At 35.2% G+C, this 16,538-nt stretch overlaps 1 long non-coding RNA gene across 1 annotated transcript in view; it reads left to right on the forward strand.

Annotated features, from left to right (window-relative positions):
• The first annotated feature begins 1,063 nt into the window (after positions 1 to 1,063).
• The window catches only part of LOC125148653 (uncharacterized), a 39,412-nt gene continuing 23,937 nt past the window's right edge, over positions 1,064 to 16,538 (forward strand). Inside the window, exon 1 of the long non-coding RNA XR_007145673.1 lies at positions 1,064 to 1,150. This is a non-coding gene — a long non-coding RNA (uncharacterized LOC125148653). The remainder of the gene's footprint in view (positions 1,151 to 16,538) is intronic.

The following is a 16,538-nucleotide window of genomic DNA, read 5'->3' on the forward strand; positions in this document are numbered from 1 at the left end:
TTAATCAGTGACGTAGGAAGTAGATGATCCCTTGAGAAACAGTGAGAATATGTGAAAAACTGAGATACAATTCTAGATAACTACTCTGTGCTCATTAAGTACTGTTATGCTATAAAGATGTATGCCTAGCTTCACCACTTGGAGATTGCCTTTCACTCTCTTTGGTTCATATAGCTCTAGACAACTTTATGTACAGAATGCCAGTCTATCTCATCCTGGTCAGTCATAGAGATTAGACCATAGAACATGCACTCAAGCTGAATCAAAGTTTCTACTTTGGGAATTAGGAAATTACATTCATTCCAGATTGGCCAGGCTCTTAAATGATAATGTAACAGTTTGGGAAATGTGAAATAATCATGTGTTATGTCACTTGAATTGGTAAGCAAAAAAATTCATCCAGAAGTACATGGGAGATTACAGAACTATTAGGGAATCAAGGATGAAAGATGTAGAGACCGCTACTGAGATTCCCATGGCTGCCCATGGAATTTGTGTCCAAGTACATTTTTCAAACCTGATCTACTGTTCTACAAGATATTCCATGTCTTTATGAATTAAGAAAGGAGTGGAATACTGTGGCTAATGGGACAACACACTCAGATACTGAGGAAATTTTCAAGAACACTAACATGAGAGGTAGAAGTGTATAGATGGGGAGTCGAGTTTCCATTGTGTCCAGTGTTGGCAAGTTTTCAGTCAAGAAGTTGAGGACATAAGGAATTTCCAAAGAGCACAGTTAAGACATTCCAAAAAGTGGCTAACAGTGGGGGAATAATCAGAACGGGGAGCCACACAGAGGCATTGGTGATTCGGTACTAGATTAGATAGATGGAAGACAGGTTGGCATTTTGATAGATGATGAATGATAGCAGACTAGAAAAGCATGCAGTTGCTAATTGTAAAGTGGAACTATAATAATGTGCTAATAGCAGAGTCTGACAATTATTGTATATTATAGTATTGTTGAAATTTATCTCCCATGATGTCCTAAAGAAATATCAGCTCTTTTAGTCTCCTTCACACTCACTTTCTGATTTCAGAAGGAACAGCTTAGGGAGCAAAAATGAATGAGTCTGCCTCGGTTTCCAAGGACAGAAGGCCGAGCTCTCCAGTAATGTATGTGACTCCCCTCTTGTAGTTTTCTCTGGTAAGTAAAAACCAAATATTACAGATTTATTCAATCCATAATCCGAAGATCTTTTACCTGTGAACTCTCCTAACAGAGTTAGGAGAAACACCAACTGATGTCATTGCTGTTTTCTTGTATATTTACTGTAATTTTTCTCTTTTCATCTTTATATCCCTGTATCAAGTATTAGGATGAGCCATGAAAGTGAGCAAGAAAGAAAGAAAATAGATTTTCTGTAAATTGAGTTATCCCTCTAAATCATCCTCAGTAATTACCCTAGGGCAACTCATTTAGTATTTAATTAATTATTCAATATTTTATTTCAAGATCAAGTTTTGGGCAATATAGCTGTGGAACAAAAAGAACTTAGTATAACTTTCAATTCTGCCTTTTACACTACTGTAAATTACAGGAGCCTTAGAGACTCGGTGTCATCATCTGTTAAAGAAGGTTAATATTCTATCTCACAGATTTTTTTTTCTCTGCAATTAATTACTCAATACATTTAATATACCTGACAAGAAGCTGAACCCAGAGTAACCTCTGATTACATATTTGGTTCCCTTTCTCACTTCTTAAAGCAGAAGCCAGTGGTTATGGGTACCATAGACAGTTCATCATGGATGGGGCTGACTGTTGCCATGCCCACACTATTTTAGAGTGGTCAATCATTTTGAGAAGAGACAGGTTGTTATGTACCCAGTTATTTAAATTCTTAGTATTTATAATATTTGGAAGACAGATGAAACTATGGAAAGAAAATAATTATCTTTATATTTTCATCACAGTTCAAAAATTTCCCTAAAGTCATTGCTCACTTCCTTGAATAAGAACATGCTATTACGCCTATTCTTTTAAAGATATTCTGAAGCTTAGAGATTCTCTTTCAGTGAGCACAATCCAACTTGTTAATTATGTGCTTCTTGTTCTCACAGTTATTTTTAATACTTTTCTAACAACTGACTATTCAAATATATCTCACTCTCTTGGTATAGTTATTAGAAGGAAATAATTTGAGATTATGATCACACATATATATGAGCTAGGAACTGAAAGGCATGGCAAAGATAATTGGCAAGACATTTGCCTCACCTTTTCACAGATCGACAATGCCATGGTTGCTGCTCCTAAATGGACTCAATTCAATATTAAAATCAGAGAAAGTAACCAAGTCAGGTTTCCTTTTCATTATGCAATGCCCGGTGATGTTTTACAAATCTGAAAGCTTTACCTTTTCGTTCATTTGCTATATGAATTAAACATTAACAAGAATAAAATGAGCTTAAAGCCTAGAAAAAGGTCAATATAGTCTCCAGGGAAAACTGAAGGTTATCATTTTATCTTATATTTCTATAGCTCTCTAATTCACTACTTAAGCAATGCAGATGGAATATTGACACAGCCACGGAGGAAGAAGTCAAGAGCAGTTCTACTTAATCTCTTAACATGAATTCCCTCAATCCTGACCTTATTGTTAAGATCTAGGCCCTTTCATAGCACTTTTTACGAAGTGTTCTTTAAGTCCTATGTATTTTTTGAGCTGATAACTCCATTATGTTTTACTCACTGATGGACATTTTAACCACAATTACAAATAACTAAGATTGCAGCTTCACTTTTGCAGTCATAAATTGTACTAGACTGACTGTCACATTTCCAAAGTCCAGGTTTGAAAGAGGAACGTAAAATTAATCCTAGGAGTAATGGCAGAAATTAAGCTACCAGGGCAATAAAGTGATTTGGTTATTTTTCTCAAAAAAACATGGCTAGAGAAATCAGCTGAGAAAAACTAATGTTTGAAAACTTGAAGAGAAGTTTACAATATTATTAGGCTAATGAATTGTTTCAATATTTGAATTTTAAAGCCAATAGTATAAAAGGATGACTCATAGGTTTGAAAATGGCTCATGCTTTCATTCCACTCAGAATTGGCACAAAACAAAGCTGCTAAAGTGTTTAACATTTCTTACCTCTTCAAAAATCTTTGTAAAATGGACTCACAGGAGACAGATATCTTCTCTATAAGCATTACATAGTGATTTTTTTCTCTATTAAACATGATAGCAAGCATGGATTGTGATAACTAGGTTGTTACATTTTTGGCCAATTATAAAATATTAGTGGTTAGTACTTTTTCTTTGATACTTTCCTAATTCATTGAAGCATTCAGAATATTAAAAATGCATTAATTAAATACAGTTTTGGTGAACCAGATAATTTAATGAGAAGTTTACAACAATATAGTACTTCCAACTTTCCCATAAAATGTCCCATAGGTCATTGATAGGAAGATAACTTTAGTGGTAAGGAAATGATATGCTAAATTACTTCAACCAAGTGGCTATTGAGAAGACAAACACACTGGAAAAATGTCTTAAAATGTACTGTCAAAGAGACATTTTGGTACAGAGACTATAGACTTTAATCCACAGGGTGATAGAAAATTGTGATTAAAAGGAAGAAATAGGTTATATAATAAAATGATACTTAGGATTTCTAAAGGGGCAAAGATTACGGCTAATATATTATAGTCTCTGTGTTTCTAAACATATTACATTAAATGATGACAAAAGAAGAAAATTAGACCCAGACCCCTTTATACATACTAAACTGTTGATTTTAAGAGTAATTAATGTCAAGAAACCTGCTCAAATGTCTTGATTGTGAAGCTAAACAACAGTAAAGTAATTAGGTCGGATTTAAAACTTTCAGCCAGAGGGAAATGTATTTCTGCAGAAGAACATTATACAAACTGAAATTAAAAAACAATTAGGTAAGTCAAAACATGAGACACTTATCACCTATATGCTAGATTGTTTTTATTCGATTACATATTTCATATCTTGCTGGTCTACTAAATGTTGCAATTTTGAATCAACTGACTGATGTAGATGTAATCTCATGATGTTTAGTGGTCATGATTTACAATAAAAGAATGATTAAAGAAATAAGTGTAAATAAACCAATATTAAAGGAGCAATTCTGGTTCTATATCAGAGATTGAGTCAACCTAAAATTCCATTTCTAGTCAAGCTAAAATTCCACTGAATGTAAAATATGTTAATAAAAAGCAAGAAAAGCAAGAAGAAAGAAAGCCACGAGAGTACTAGAAAATATAAAAAGTGTGCATTCAGAAGAATTCAAATTTTGGGGAATTTCTCTAAGATAAAAGGCAAATGGTATGATATTCTTGGTGAGAAAAGCAAAGGGAATCACATCCAGTGAACCCAAGATCAGCAGGTTCAATCTCAGCTGCTGTAAACATAGAGTTGGTTTACGGCTTGACAAAGATAGCTCTAGCTTTATCTCTGGCAAAGCCTAGGTTTCTGTTTTTTTTTTTTTTATTCCTGGTTAAAATAAGTGCAGTGGAATTTATGATGTGCTCTTTAAGATCGGAAACTCTCCTGGCAATGTTAGGGAATGGTCTGCAACTGGCCTCACCCATTTGATCAGCCTTGCTTGATTCTTTAAAAGGCTTTAAATACTGTGGTCCTTTTCAGGAATTCTCCCAAAGGCATGATTTCTCACAAGGAACTTGATGGGTTCAAGTCAGAGAGGCAGTGTGGTCCTGGGTGTGCAAAAGAAAGGGCCCTGGGTAGGTCACATTATAGAATGTCTCTTGGAACTCCATGGCTTCCTGCACTCTATTTCTTGCTGCATCTGATCCTTTGTGTTTAAATCAAAGCCTTATGTGAATATGCTCTGTAGAATATGGTGAATACTTTACAAGAATAGGGAAAATAGGGGCGCCTGGGTGGCTCAGTTGGTTGAGTGTGTGACTTCAGCTCAGGTCATGATCTCACACTCCATGGGTTTGAGCCCCGCATTGCGCTCTGTGCTGACAGCTCTGTGCTGGAGCCCGCTTCAGATTCTGTGTCTCCCTCTCTCTCTGCCCCTCCCCTGCTCATGCTCTGTCTCTGTCTCAAAAATAAATAAAAAAAAATTTTTTTTGAAAAAAAAAAGAATAGGGAAAATAATCCAGCTGCACAATGAAAAAAAACTGTGTATTTTAAAACTTAACTGTTGCCTGGATCTCACTCCCAAGATTCTGCTTTAATTGGCTTGGCATATAGCCTGGATCTCGAGAGGCTTACATGTTCCTGGAGGTGATTCTACTATGATGTTTATGGCTGAGAACCACTGGCCTGAACAAAAAGAGTAGAAGCATTCATGCAGGGGACCCTTCAGGAAGATAAATAGAGATAATAATAAAGAATAGCATTTGGTGCAGCCAGAACATTAGATTATTCCTTGCTCTTTCTCCATGAAAGGTGAAAATCTTGAGCCTCTGGGTCAGGTCGGGGGGGGCAACTCTATACAGTGTTTTGTTTGTTTGTTTTCCACAGACTACACCATCTGAGAAAAATCTTGCTCTTGAATATTACTGGTGGATGAATAACTGCTAGGTAACACAGAAAATTGTATGTCTAGAATCTGTTTTAAATGTTTGATCTATAAAAAGATGCTGTTTTAGATGGAAAAGAGTCCATACTCTAGCAAGCTTCATCAATGAGCTGCACAGCCTCTCAGCACTTTTGGAGTAAATGGAATTAAAGAGATAGTTTATACCATTTTCACATTATAATTAATGTGCCCAATAAAGAGGCTCTTATCTAAAGAGCCTAAAATTTAATTTTGCCAAATTAGATTGGTCTCACGTGGAAGGAACTGAAAAGTTGGACTCAGACCTACCTGAGACCACAGCATAATACAAGGGTATTTTTCTTATTTTTTTTGCTATGCATTTTTTCCTTTCCACATGAATTTCAATAAGAGTTTGTCAAGTAGATTACTACAAATTTTTAATAGTTATGTTCTTTACAGAAATCAGAAGCACATATTATTTGGAGCATATTTACCAGTTAAAAAAACTGAAAACATAATTTCTCAGGTACTTTTCATGGCCTAAAAATGACAAAATACAGAGACGTATTTACTGTACATTTAGAGAATTCTCCACCAAATAATAAGTATTTATTTAAAAAATTATTTCACAGAGCTTTTCTGTTATGGACTGAATATTTGCATCCCTCCAAATTCATAAGTTGAAACCTACTAATGGGATGATATTAGTATTAGGAGGTGGGGCCTTTGGGAAGTAATTAGGATAGACGAGGTCATGAGAGTAGAGTCCTCATGAATGGGATTAGGGTTCTTATAAAAGTCAAGAAAAAGCTTGCTTTTCTTTCCTCTCTGCCATGTGAGAGAACAATGAGAAAACAGCCTTCTAGGAACTGGGAAGTGGGCTCTCATGAGAACCCGACCATGCTGGAACCCTGATTTCAGCCTTCAGCCTCTAGAGCTGTGAGAAATAAATTCCTGTTGTGCATAGGCCACCCAGACTAAGGTAATTTGTTATAGCAACCCAAATTGAGTAAGACAGTTGCTAATTGTCCTTTTGTTCCCCCACTTTTTTCAGGATAGATAATAGCTGTATTCTTTTAAAATCATTGATTTTGTTTCCTTTTACTTTATGAAGCAAAAGTATCTTTAAGTAAGCACAGTTTAGATAATTAGTTCTTAGAGGGAAGCAAAAAGAAAGACAATAAGTTGTACATACAGGCAAACATGTCTATTTCTTTTATGCATTTTTACCTTAAAATCTTATATTTAAAAAAAGTAAATATCAAAAAATATTTTAAATATAAAATTATATTTTTAATTTCTGTAGAAGGAATAGTCAATAAATAAAGAGATTTCATTAGGGGAAAATTATACTTTTCAAGAATAGAAAATATTAATTTCTTTACTAGTAAATACTATCCAGCTAGAGACAAAAATTCACTATCAACAGCTCTTGCCTAATTTTCCTAAGGTATATGTTTGGGGAGAATGTTTACCAATATATGTACCTGCAAAGGAAATGCCATATGCATTATATGAGTACATCTTGGTATCTATAGCCTATTGCAAGGTCTTAGTCTATGTCCATAATGAACAATGAAATCAGGAATTGATTTTTGTCACTGCCTCCTGGATGACATTTATAATTTGCTACTGTTTATTGTTACACTTTCAAGTGGACATATCTCACCTTCTAATTAGACTTTAAAATCTGTAAAAACATGAAATGTCTTACTCATTTTTCTCTTCCCATAAATACCTAGAACACTAATTAATGCATGTAGTATGCCAAGCTAATTAATGCATGTAGTATGAGGCTGCCTTAGAGTAGCTGGAGTCTAGCCTAAAGGTCACAGAATTTTAGTCTTGGAAAAAAACCTTAAGAGACATTCTTGCTCATATGCCATAGAAAGGTGATATTTTAAATATGTAATAACAATTATAGCGCAGGCAAAAACTTATCAGAGTTGAGCACTAAACCAATCAATGCCAGCCACACTTAAGTGATATGGCCATATTGCAGCACACTGACTAAGTATCACCCCTGAAAATTTGTATGTTCATAGAAAAACAAGAGAATCATGGAGAATCAATTTTGAAGACTGTATTAGTTTTCTAGGGCTGTTGTAACAAGTAATCACAAAGTGAACAACATAGACAACAGAAACTTGTTCTCTCACAGTTCTGCAGGCCACGGGTCCACAGTCAAGGTGTTGACAGTGTTAATACCTTCTGGATGCTTGGACAGACAATCCCTTCCATGCCTTTCTTCTATTTTTCAGTGGCTGCCAGAAACCCTTGGCATTCCTTGTTTTGGGGATTCATAATTCCAATCTATGCCTCTGTCTTTATGTGATATTCTCCCCTGATGTGTCATATTTCCCCCCCCCTTTTTTTTCTAAGTACATCTGTCATTGGATTTAGGTTCTACCCTACATCCACAATAACTTTATCTTAAGATCTTTAACTTTACACATTGGCAAATAAGGTTACATTCACCAGTACTGGAAGTTAAAGCTTGAATATATCTTTTGTGGGGGTGGGGGAACACAATTCAACCCACTACAGAAACCAAATATTTTCCAAGTGTTTTTGCATACAGCCACATACTAACTTCTAACATTGTGTCATAAGAAACATTACTCTCCCTGTTTTCCCTATGAGAATACTAAAGCTGGAAGACATCAAGTGCCCATCAAAAGAGTAACTTAAAATTCTAGGATAGAAGTTAACTCATGGCTAACAGTTCAAGCTTTCTGTCCTATACCAAGTACAGAAACTGAGCCAGAAATAACAGACTCGGGCAAATCTTGTGATAAGTAGAAAAAAGACAAATACAGGTATTATTTTCTTTTTTTCAATTTCTGTTTTCTATTTGTATTCTGTTTTTTTTCTACTGAGCTCAAAGGTACATTGAATTTGATTATACATTTAGAAAATCTGTTACAAGCAGGTATATGCTTTCTTTTTATTTTTGGAGTAGAAGCAAAGAGAACATGGCTGGAAATGAGGAACAACTAGGCCCATGACTAAAGAGGCAGATCAGTGAGAAGCCTGGCTGGGAAAAATGAAGAGAAGTGTGATGACAGAACAGCTCAGTATGAGACTTTCAGGTCCACCGAACTGTCGTCCAACACATTTGCATGGGCCTTATCTCTATATTCAGGGGCTCTTTCATTATTCCTAAGCCCTTCTGCCTTTATATTTTATTAATGTGTCTCATTAATGTTTCTGAGTATTTTATGCCATTACCCAGTTTCTTTCCATCTTTTATCTTTTTGGTAGTGTAAGCAAGATGTGTGGGTTTGTATTAATATATGTAAGTGCACTGTAAACACTAAGCTTTCAACTGGCATACCAAACGTAAATGAAGTATTCTTGTTTTTTGGGTATCTGTATTAATTTTAAAACATAAAAGATTCAAACATTTTCTAAAAACTAGAAATACCTGAAATAAGCCTTGAAACAGAATTGAATGCTTGCTTTCAAAGTCAAATTTATATGATATAGAGGAATTATTTCATTTCATTTTTAAATACCTATTTTTGAGAGAGAGCATGAGTGGGGGAGGGGCAGAGAGAGAGGGGGACAGGATCCAAAGTGGGCTCTGTGCTGACAGCAGAGAGCCTGATGCGGAGCTTGAACTCAGGAACCATGAGATCATGACCTGGGCTCATGACTTGAAGCTGAAGTCAGCTGTTCAACTGACTGAACCACCCAGTTGCCCCTAGAAGAATAATTTTAAAAGCCTTCCAGGTTACTGATTCACTTTCTCTGCTGAAACATTGTTTAATTTATAAAAAATAAACTAATTGCAGAAACTTATGAAACCTGAGAATCTTCAACGTTTTTGAAATCCTATTAAGAAACTGGTTATAAATGTGAGAACACATGATTGTCAACATAATTTTGTGATAAGCTTTGCATTTTTTAACTACAGATCATTTTCATGGTTATATATTTTTTCTTTTTTAAAACTTCTATAATACAGTATTTATGTTAGAAAAATGTCAAAAACATGTATGCATATTTTCAAGATACTCTTTTTATAACTTGAAAAAGACTAATTTATGAAACGTTAGCAATCCCAACTGAGATCAAGGTAGCAAAGAATTGTGTAGAATGGTAAAGTATGGTCCCAATGGTTGCCTCATAAAATGTATTCAGATGCATTTCAACATTACACACACTGCTGTTATGTCCGCTGTATCTAAATAGAACTAGGTAACGATAAGAAGAGTCAGGCATACCTAGTTTTGTATTGCAGGAACAGATCCTAAGCTCCCTTTTTCAACTATAGTTTGCAGCCTCAACACTTTTTTTTTTCAAATTATTGTCAGAATCATGCACCTAAGTCAGACAGAAATAGTATTCTCACAAGTGTTATATCAGAAATAATATACCTTATTTTTAATCTCCCCATTATACTCCACTACAGCCCTTATGGACACAAACTCAGACATGAGCTTGTATACATGCTCACCACACACACACACACATGCATGCATACACACATTATGTAATTATCTAGAAGTGATGGATGGTTGAGCTTTCATTGTGGTCACCTGATCTCTGTTCATTTTCCTTCCTCCTCTTCCCCCTACCTGCTCCTCCTCTTTCTCCCCTTATTTTTTCTCCTTCTTTTGTTTATGACTCCAAGCCTGGATAAGAAACACCAACAGTATGTTCGGGACATAGTTCTACTCATGCTTCCATTGAATGTTAGATTTGAGAGAATTGAAGCTTGAGCCTCTTAACCTAAAGAAAATATTCTTGTGCCTGATATTAATGCATCTGGCTTTCCTTTAAAGTTCCTTAGAACAAGGGACATTAATAGGAGTTACTGTTTGATAAATAATGTCTATTGTAAGGCTGGTGTTTATTTCTTTTATTCCATATTAAATGACAAATTAGCTATGACATGATAATATAGAGTTTGGTTATTATGCATTTTATGAATACCAAGACTTGGAGAATAAAGGAAATAATTTCAAAATTTGAATATTGATCTTACATGGCAGTTGCTAATAAGATAGCTTCCACAAATAGATTAGAAATCTAAATGAGAAACAAGAAGTAGGAGAAAATAGTGATTTCCCACATAGAAGGTCCTTAATAAGAGTACAAAGTAGACTTTGTAGATTAGCAGTGCAATTCCTCTTGCCCTGAAGTATCTGTTTTAATTTTTTTTAATGTTTATTTATTTTTGTGAGACAGTGAGAGAGAGCGCACGTGCGCACATGAGTAGGGGAAGGGGCAGAGAGATGGAGACAGAGGATCCCAAGTGGACTCTGTGCTGACAGCAGAGAGCCCGAGGTGAGGCTAAAACTCACACTCGAACCATGAGATCATGACGTGAGATGAAGGTGGATCCCTAACTGACTGAGACACCCAGGTACCCCCCCTAAAGTATCTTTTATTGAAATAATTAAACTACCAATGCTGTTTTGGGACATGATTAAGATTGCTATTTGGGGTTAAGTGCCAGGGTGTAAGATAAATTAATATGACAACAATCTCACAGTCCCATCCACTGTTCCAAACTGCAACAAGTCATTTTAGAGCCAATCCAACATAGCGATGTCTAACTGAATCAGCATTTAGCAGTAACAGGAGCCAACTCAAGAACTTCCAGAGCAAAAGAACAAATCATGAAATAACACTTATTAACTGAATCACACAGAGGGAGAACAACCTATCAGGCTGGAAACATAACAACACAATTATTGCAAAATTACCACCTAGACTTACAGATCTAGGCCAGCTGAATAATTTTAAACATAATCTAAAATGTTAATATTATGCCTCATTGTTTACTGATTCTCTTATAGCTGAAGGGCCATAACAAATGAGAGGAAAATCAGGGACTCTGTTTTAAAATATCAATGCAGACACTTTCATTAAATATATTAAAAAAAAAAGACATTTGTTATTGAATACAAATTAGGTGAATGAATACTATGACAGTTAAGCCTCTTTTCCCCTACAGCTTGCAATAAATGCTTTGCTTTTCAGGTTGACAAAGTAGTGTTTTGTTTCTGGGTAAATTGCAGTCCTCACTTGTATTTATGCCAAGTTCATAATCTTTGTTTACATCATGATGCTAAACAGAAGATGATGTCCCAGAGATAAATATTATTTTCATTAAATGAATTAAAACTGCCATGCACAAACATCCAAAACAATCAATGTTACCCAAAGAAAAAAGGTGAAGTAAACAATCAGAGAAGTCATTGAGTTTTTCATTTTTACAAAGCTCTTCAGAATTCCTCTTTCATAAGCCACTAGATAAAGTCATAATAAGTTAGAACTACTCTTCTTAATATTCACTTTATCTCCTAAATTTCACTTTGCCTAGAACAAAGCTTGCATGTATCTTTCAATATTATTTTAGAGAATGACAAAAGAAGACTCACTATCTGGCACCCCTGTAACTTATATCTAAAAAATAAAATATCTGGTATAGATCTATTCTCCCTTGTTAATATTTTCTGAAAAAGACTCCATAAATTGTGTCCACAGCTCAAACTTGAGAGATGTAAGCTGGATAAGAAACGTTCAGAGACTGATAAGGAATTTACTTCATTTTCACATATTACATACACTTTTCAGTTAGTTAATTATTTTATGTGAAGTGTTTATGTAGTATAAAAGTAGAAAGAAACTGACACTAAGCCTGTTATGTCATACTTTACAAACCACGTGATTTCAACAATTGCTTTTATGTGAATTGAACATTCAAGTGGTAGTTTATTCTTTCAAATGCTTTCTAGGTTGTCTGAGTGGCTTGTCCTGTAGTACTTTTGTTATTCCTTTCATCTTTTTGTTCAGAAATCATCAAATGCCTGCTTAGGTGATAAGATAACATGGGAAGAGAATGTGAATAAAAAATGGTCCATGACTTCAAGGAGTTTACATTAGCGGAGAAGACAAATTTATGAAAAAGGAACCATGATATGACAAACCTGATATGGGAGAGTAAAGACATCAAAAGATAAAAGCCAGACTCAGATTTCTTAATCACTGAACATTATCCTCAATAAGCCACTTATTACTTATTTAGGGTCTCAAAAAAGAGATGGACAAAGTATGTGGTTAATAAACAGAAAACTAGACTATTTCTACTTGAGGCTTTGGCTTATACCTCTGTTTAAACCAAGGCGTGATTGGACCACACAGAAACTTCTTCTGAGGACAGTGAGCTGTTTTAGGCAAGATGTTTTCTTTTGACATTTCTTTCCAAATATACACCTGTGCTTTAGCTCTTCATATTTCACTGCCATGTTGGAGAGAAAAGGTTTGTTCAAGAAGAGCTTACAATCCTTAAAGAAGATGCAACTGCAAGAAGAGAGCCAGCAAATATTTTTCCCCTTGCCTTGCACAGAACTGGTCTTTGGCTTTTGTCCTAGACACCAGAGCTCTGAAGAAGGAGGATCAGTCTCAGTGCTTCTCATTTTTGAGACGGCACAGAAGGAAAGGATCTCAGTAGGCAGACAAGACTAATGCTGAATCTTCCCAAGCCTTCCATTGCTCTAGGTTTCAAGGAAAAACAAGTCTCCTGTGAGGCTAAAGCACACACGAATAGCAGGTCACAGTACTTGAAGAAGTGAGAGGCATACTCCTATTTGGGGGCAGAACAAAGGAGGACTGGGAGAAAGGTGAGATTCCCTACAGGCTAACATATTTAATAGAGATATATACAAAGTAATATCATGGTTTGACTGGGAAGGGGGAGGTTGAAGTGATTTTCCTGGGAACATTAGCAAAAGCTTCACCTAAGTGGAGACAGTCCAGAAGAGGCATCCCAAGTGCACCCAGTGATACCCTGTATCAGATCTGAGTATCTCAGCAAACATACCTGCCAACTAGAGACATCCCTTTGAATCTATTTAGTTAGTATTATACTTTCACCCTAGTGATAGTTGTCTTATTGCTTCCACATGCTCCTCTGTGGGAAACTAGTTTATAAACCAAAAATAGGAACCACAATGCCTTCATCTAGATGACATTGGTTTGAGGTGCTGCCTTTTCCTTGAACATTTAACTTGCATTTTATTATGATACCCCTTGAAAACAGTGGTGAGTGCAGACATATGGAGAAGGAGACCCAAAATATTCAAAACTGCTTGGGCATTGTTGTGACTAAGACTGTGAGACCCTTACTTAGATGCACTTGTCTCAGTCCTGCCCTCTGATCTTGCCACCTGAACATTTCTGCATCCTAAAATGAAATGAGGGATATATTGAAACAGGAAACCTCAGTTCATACTTTGGGCCTTACAGATTTGGAACTTGGGAAAATTCTGTCATTCTTCTGTCAAGCTCAGTTTTCTGCTATGATTATTTCTCACAAAGTTGTCACGATTATCAAATAAAAGACTCTTAAATGAAAATTTTATATCAACATAAGCTAGTTTATTATTAATAGAATAGAATTCAAGATATTGTCACCTTTTCCCTGAGCTCATTTTTGGAATTAGGAATATAAAGGTAATGGAAATTTTGTAAGTTAGATGAAAGATGGAATTAAGCAGAGGATTTGGATATAGGTGGATAAGATTACAAATAGATTGCACCTAAGACTTCACTAAAATATTAAATGTGGTCCTGTACTTTATTTCTAAAAAAATGAAAGAAGGAAACCAAAGAATACCAGTAATAATTACATTTTCACAACCTTTAATGAAAAGTATACATTTCCATAGGTTAAATCTTGGCTTTGAATTTAATTGTGTTTTGTTCACAGATTTTAAAAAAAATGTAAAATATATTAAAGAATAGAACTATGTTTGAATATACTATGAATATCTACCACAAATGGAGCAAAGAGCTGCAGACATGCAGTAGTCACAATAGCATATGGATGCATCAAAGTATTAATTGAATATATTTCTGTTCTTACATATAATAAAAATAATACTGTCCTTTCAGTCCTATTTCATTTATTTATTTTATTTTTTTAATGTTTAGTTTTGAGAGAGAGAGAGAGACAGAGCACGAGCAGGGGACGGGCAGAGAGAGAGAGAGGGAGACAGAATCCGAAGCAGGCTCCAGGCTCTGAGGTGTCAGCACAGAGCCCGATGTGGGACTCGAACTCACAAACCATGAGATCATGCCTTAGCCGAAGTTGGATGCTTAACTGACTGAGCCACCCAGGTGCCCCAGTCCTATTTCTATCTTAAAGAGGACAGCATCCATCAGTTAAATAAAAATTAAATAATAATTTAAATAGAATCACCCACTTAAGTGTAATCTCTAATTTAATGCCCATGAAAAATATCAAGAAAACATACTCAGAATTTAATTATGGTGCATATATTTGAGACTTACCTGATGCATAATTATGAGTAATTCTCTGTCACAAAATATAACTCATTATATTACTCTCCCTTACTGTCTTTCAGTTAAGTTTACTCTGAAGCACTAAAATATCTTAGATATGACAACTCATAATAAATATCTGAGTTTATGAAGACATCTGAAGGATTGTTCATCCAGAACATAGAGATTAGGAAGTACAAATATATCCAAACACCAACTCCAGTTTTGATATCTATAATAACAAGGTATTAGTAAATAACCTGACAAATGTCTACATAAACCAGCTATGAATATTTAAGTTGTTCATTCTCAGCATTTTCTGATGTGGCATCTCTCCCCCCATATATACAAATGTATTATAAATAAATACATTGCCCTTAACTTCCCCAGATATTAAAAATCAAAAGAAAAAGATGGAGTACCCTCAGAATAAATCTTGTAAAATTATCTGAACTATAAAAGTGATAGCCAAAGTATTACTTTTAGCTTTTAAAAACTATGCTATTCTATTTTCATCCACTAAAACCCATCATAATTTATCATATTACGGACAAATCACTGGTCATCCTGTGGGATTTGGAATTACACCTCCCATAACTGATTGGTGCAGTATTTCCAAGTTTACAGCCAACAGGCACAGGTGGCTTTCCCAAGGAGAAATTACAGGAATTTCTGCATGACATTCAGCCCAGAACTCTGTTTTCCTTAAAGCAACAGCAATATAAAAATGTTCTTGAACGTGGTCAGAACCAAATCCCTTACTATCAACTGCTGTTACAGTTGCAAAGTTACAAGGCATAGATCCCTGGATCATGTTTCCCAATTTCAGAATATACATTGCCAAGACAGAATGTTGTCACTACTTGGAGATCTAAAGCTGAGAATCTCACATGATTTCTCCAAAGCAAAAGAGTTGAGGCAGGAGGAAGTTTCCCAAGAATCTCCCATCAAAGCATAAGATTTCCAGATATAAATAGCTTTGGCCCAAGATTCCAGGACAAAGACCCTGAATTCTAGAGTCTACTAATTGTCATACGTTTCTTCTTTAAGTTATTATGTATTTTAAAATTTCCTCTTAGTTTCATAGATTGCTAATTTTCAGGGAGCCTGGGTGGCTCAGTCAGTTGGGCATCCATTTTTGGCTCAGGTCATGATCTTGTGGTTTGTGGGTTTGAGCCCCGCGTGGGGCTCTGTGCTGAGAGTGCAGGGCCCTGGAGCCTGCTTTGGATTCTGTGTCTCCCTCTCTCTCTCTGCCCCTCCCCTGCTCACGCTCTGTTTCTAAGAGTAAATAAACATTAAAAAAAAATTTTAGATTGCTAATTTTCAAGGACAGAAAGTTAAGATTTTTTTTTTCCTTTAATTCTAATGCCCTGGTTTCCAAAGATGATCTTTACTGTTTTGACAAAATCTGACTGATAAGATAAATGATAGAACAGTTTTATTTTACGAAAAGAAAACGGAGACCTGGCCTCTGTGCGACTTTCTGGGTCATCCAGAAAGAAGAATTCAGATAGATTTTGGGTTTTGGGATATATATATATATATGTGTGTGTATATGTATATGTATATATTTTTGTATATTGTATTTGTATATGTATATATATGTATTGTATATTGTATTTGTATATGTATATATATATATGTATATATTTTTTTCTTAATAGAACTAGGAACAATAGTTGGAGGGCTAAGCAGACACTTTCATGGGTTATTAATGATTCTACTTATTTTTCCATTATAG

Source organism: Prionailurus viverrinus, chromosome A2 (assembly GCF_022837055.1).
Source record: "Prionailurus viverrinus isolate Anna chromosome A2, UM_Priviv_1.0, whole genome shotgun sequence".
Taxonomy (NCBI): Eukaryota; Metazoa; Chordata; class Mammalia; order Carnivora; family Felidae; genus Prionailurus; species Prionailurus viverrinus.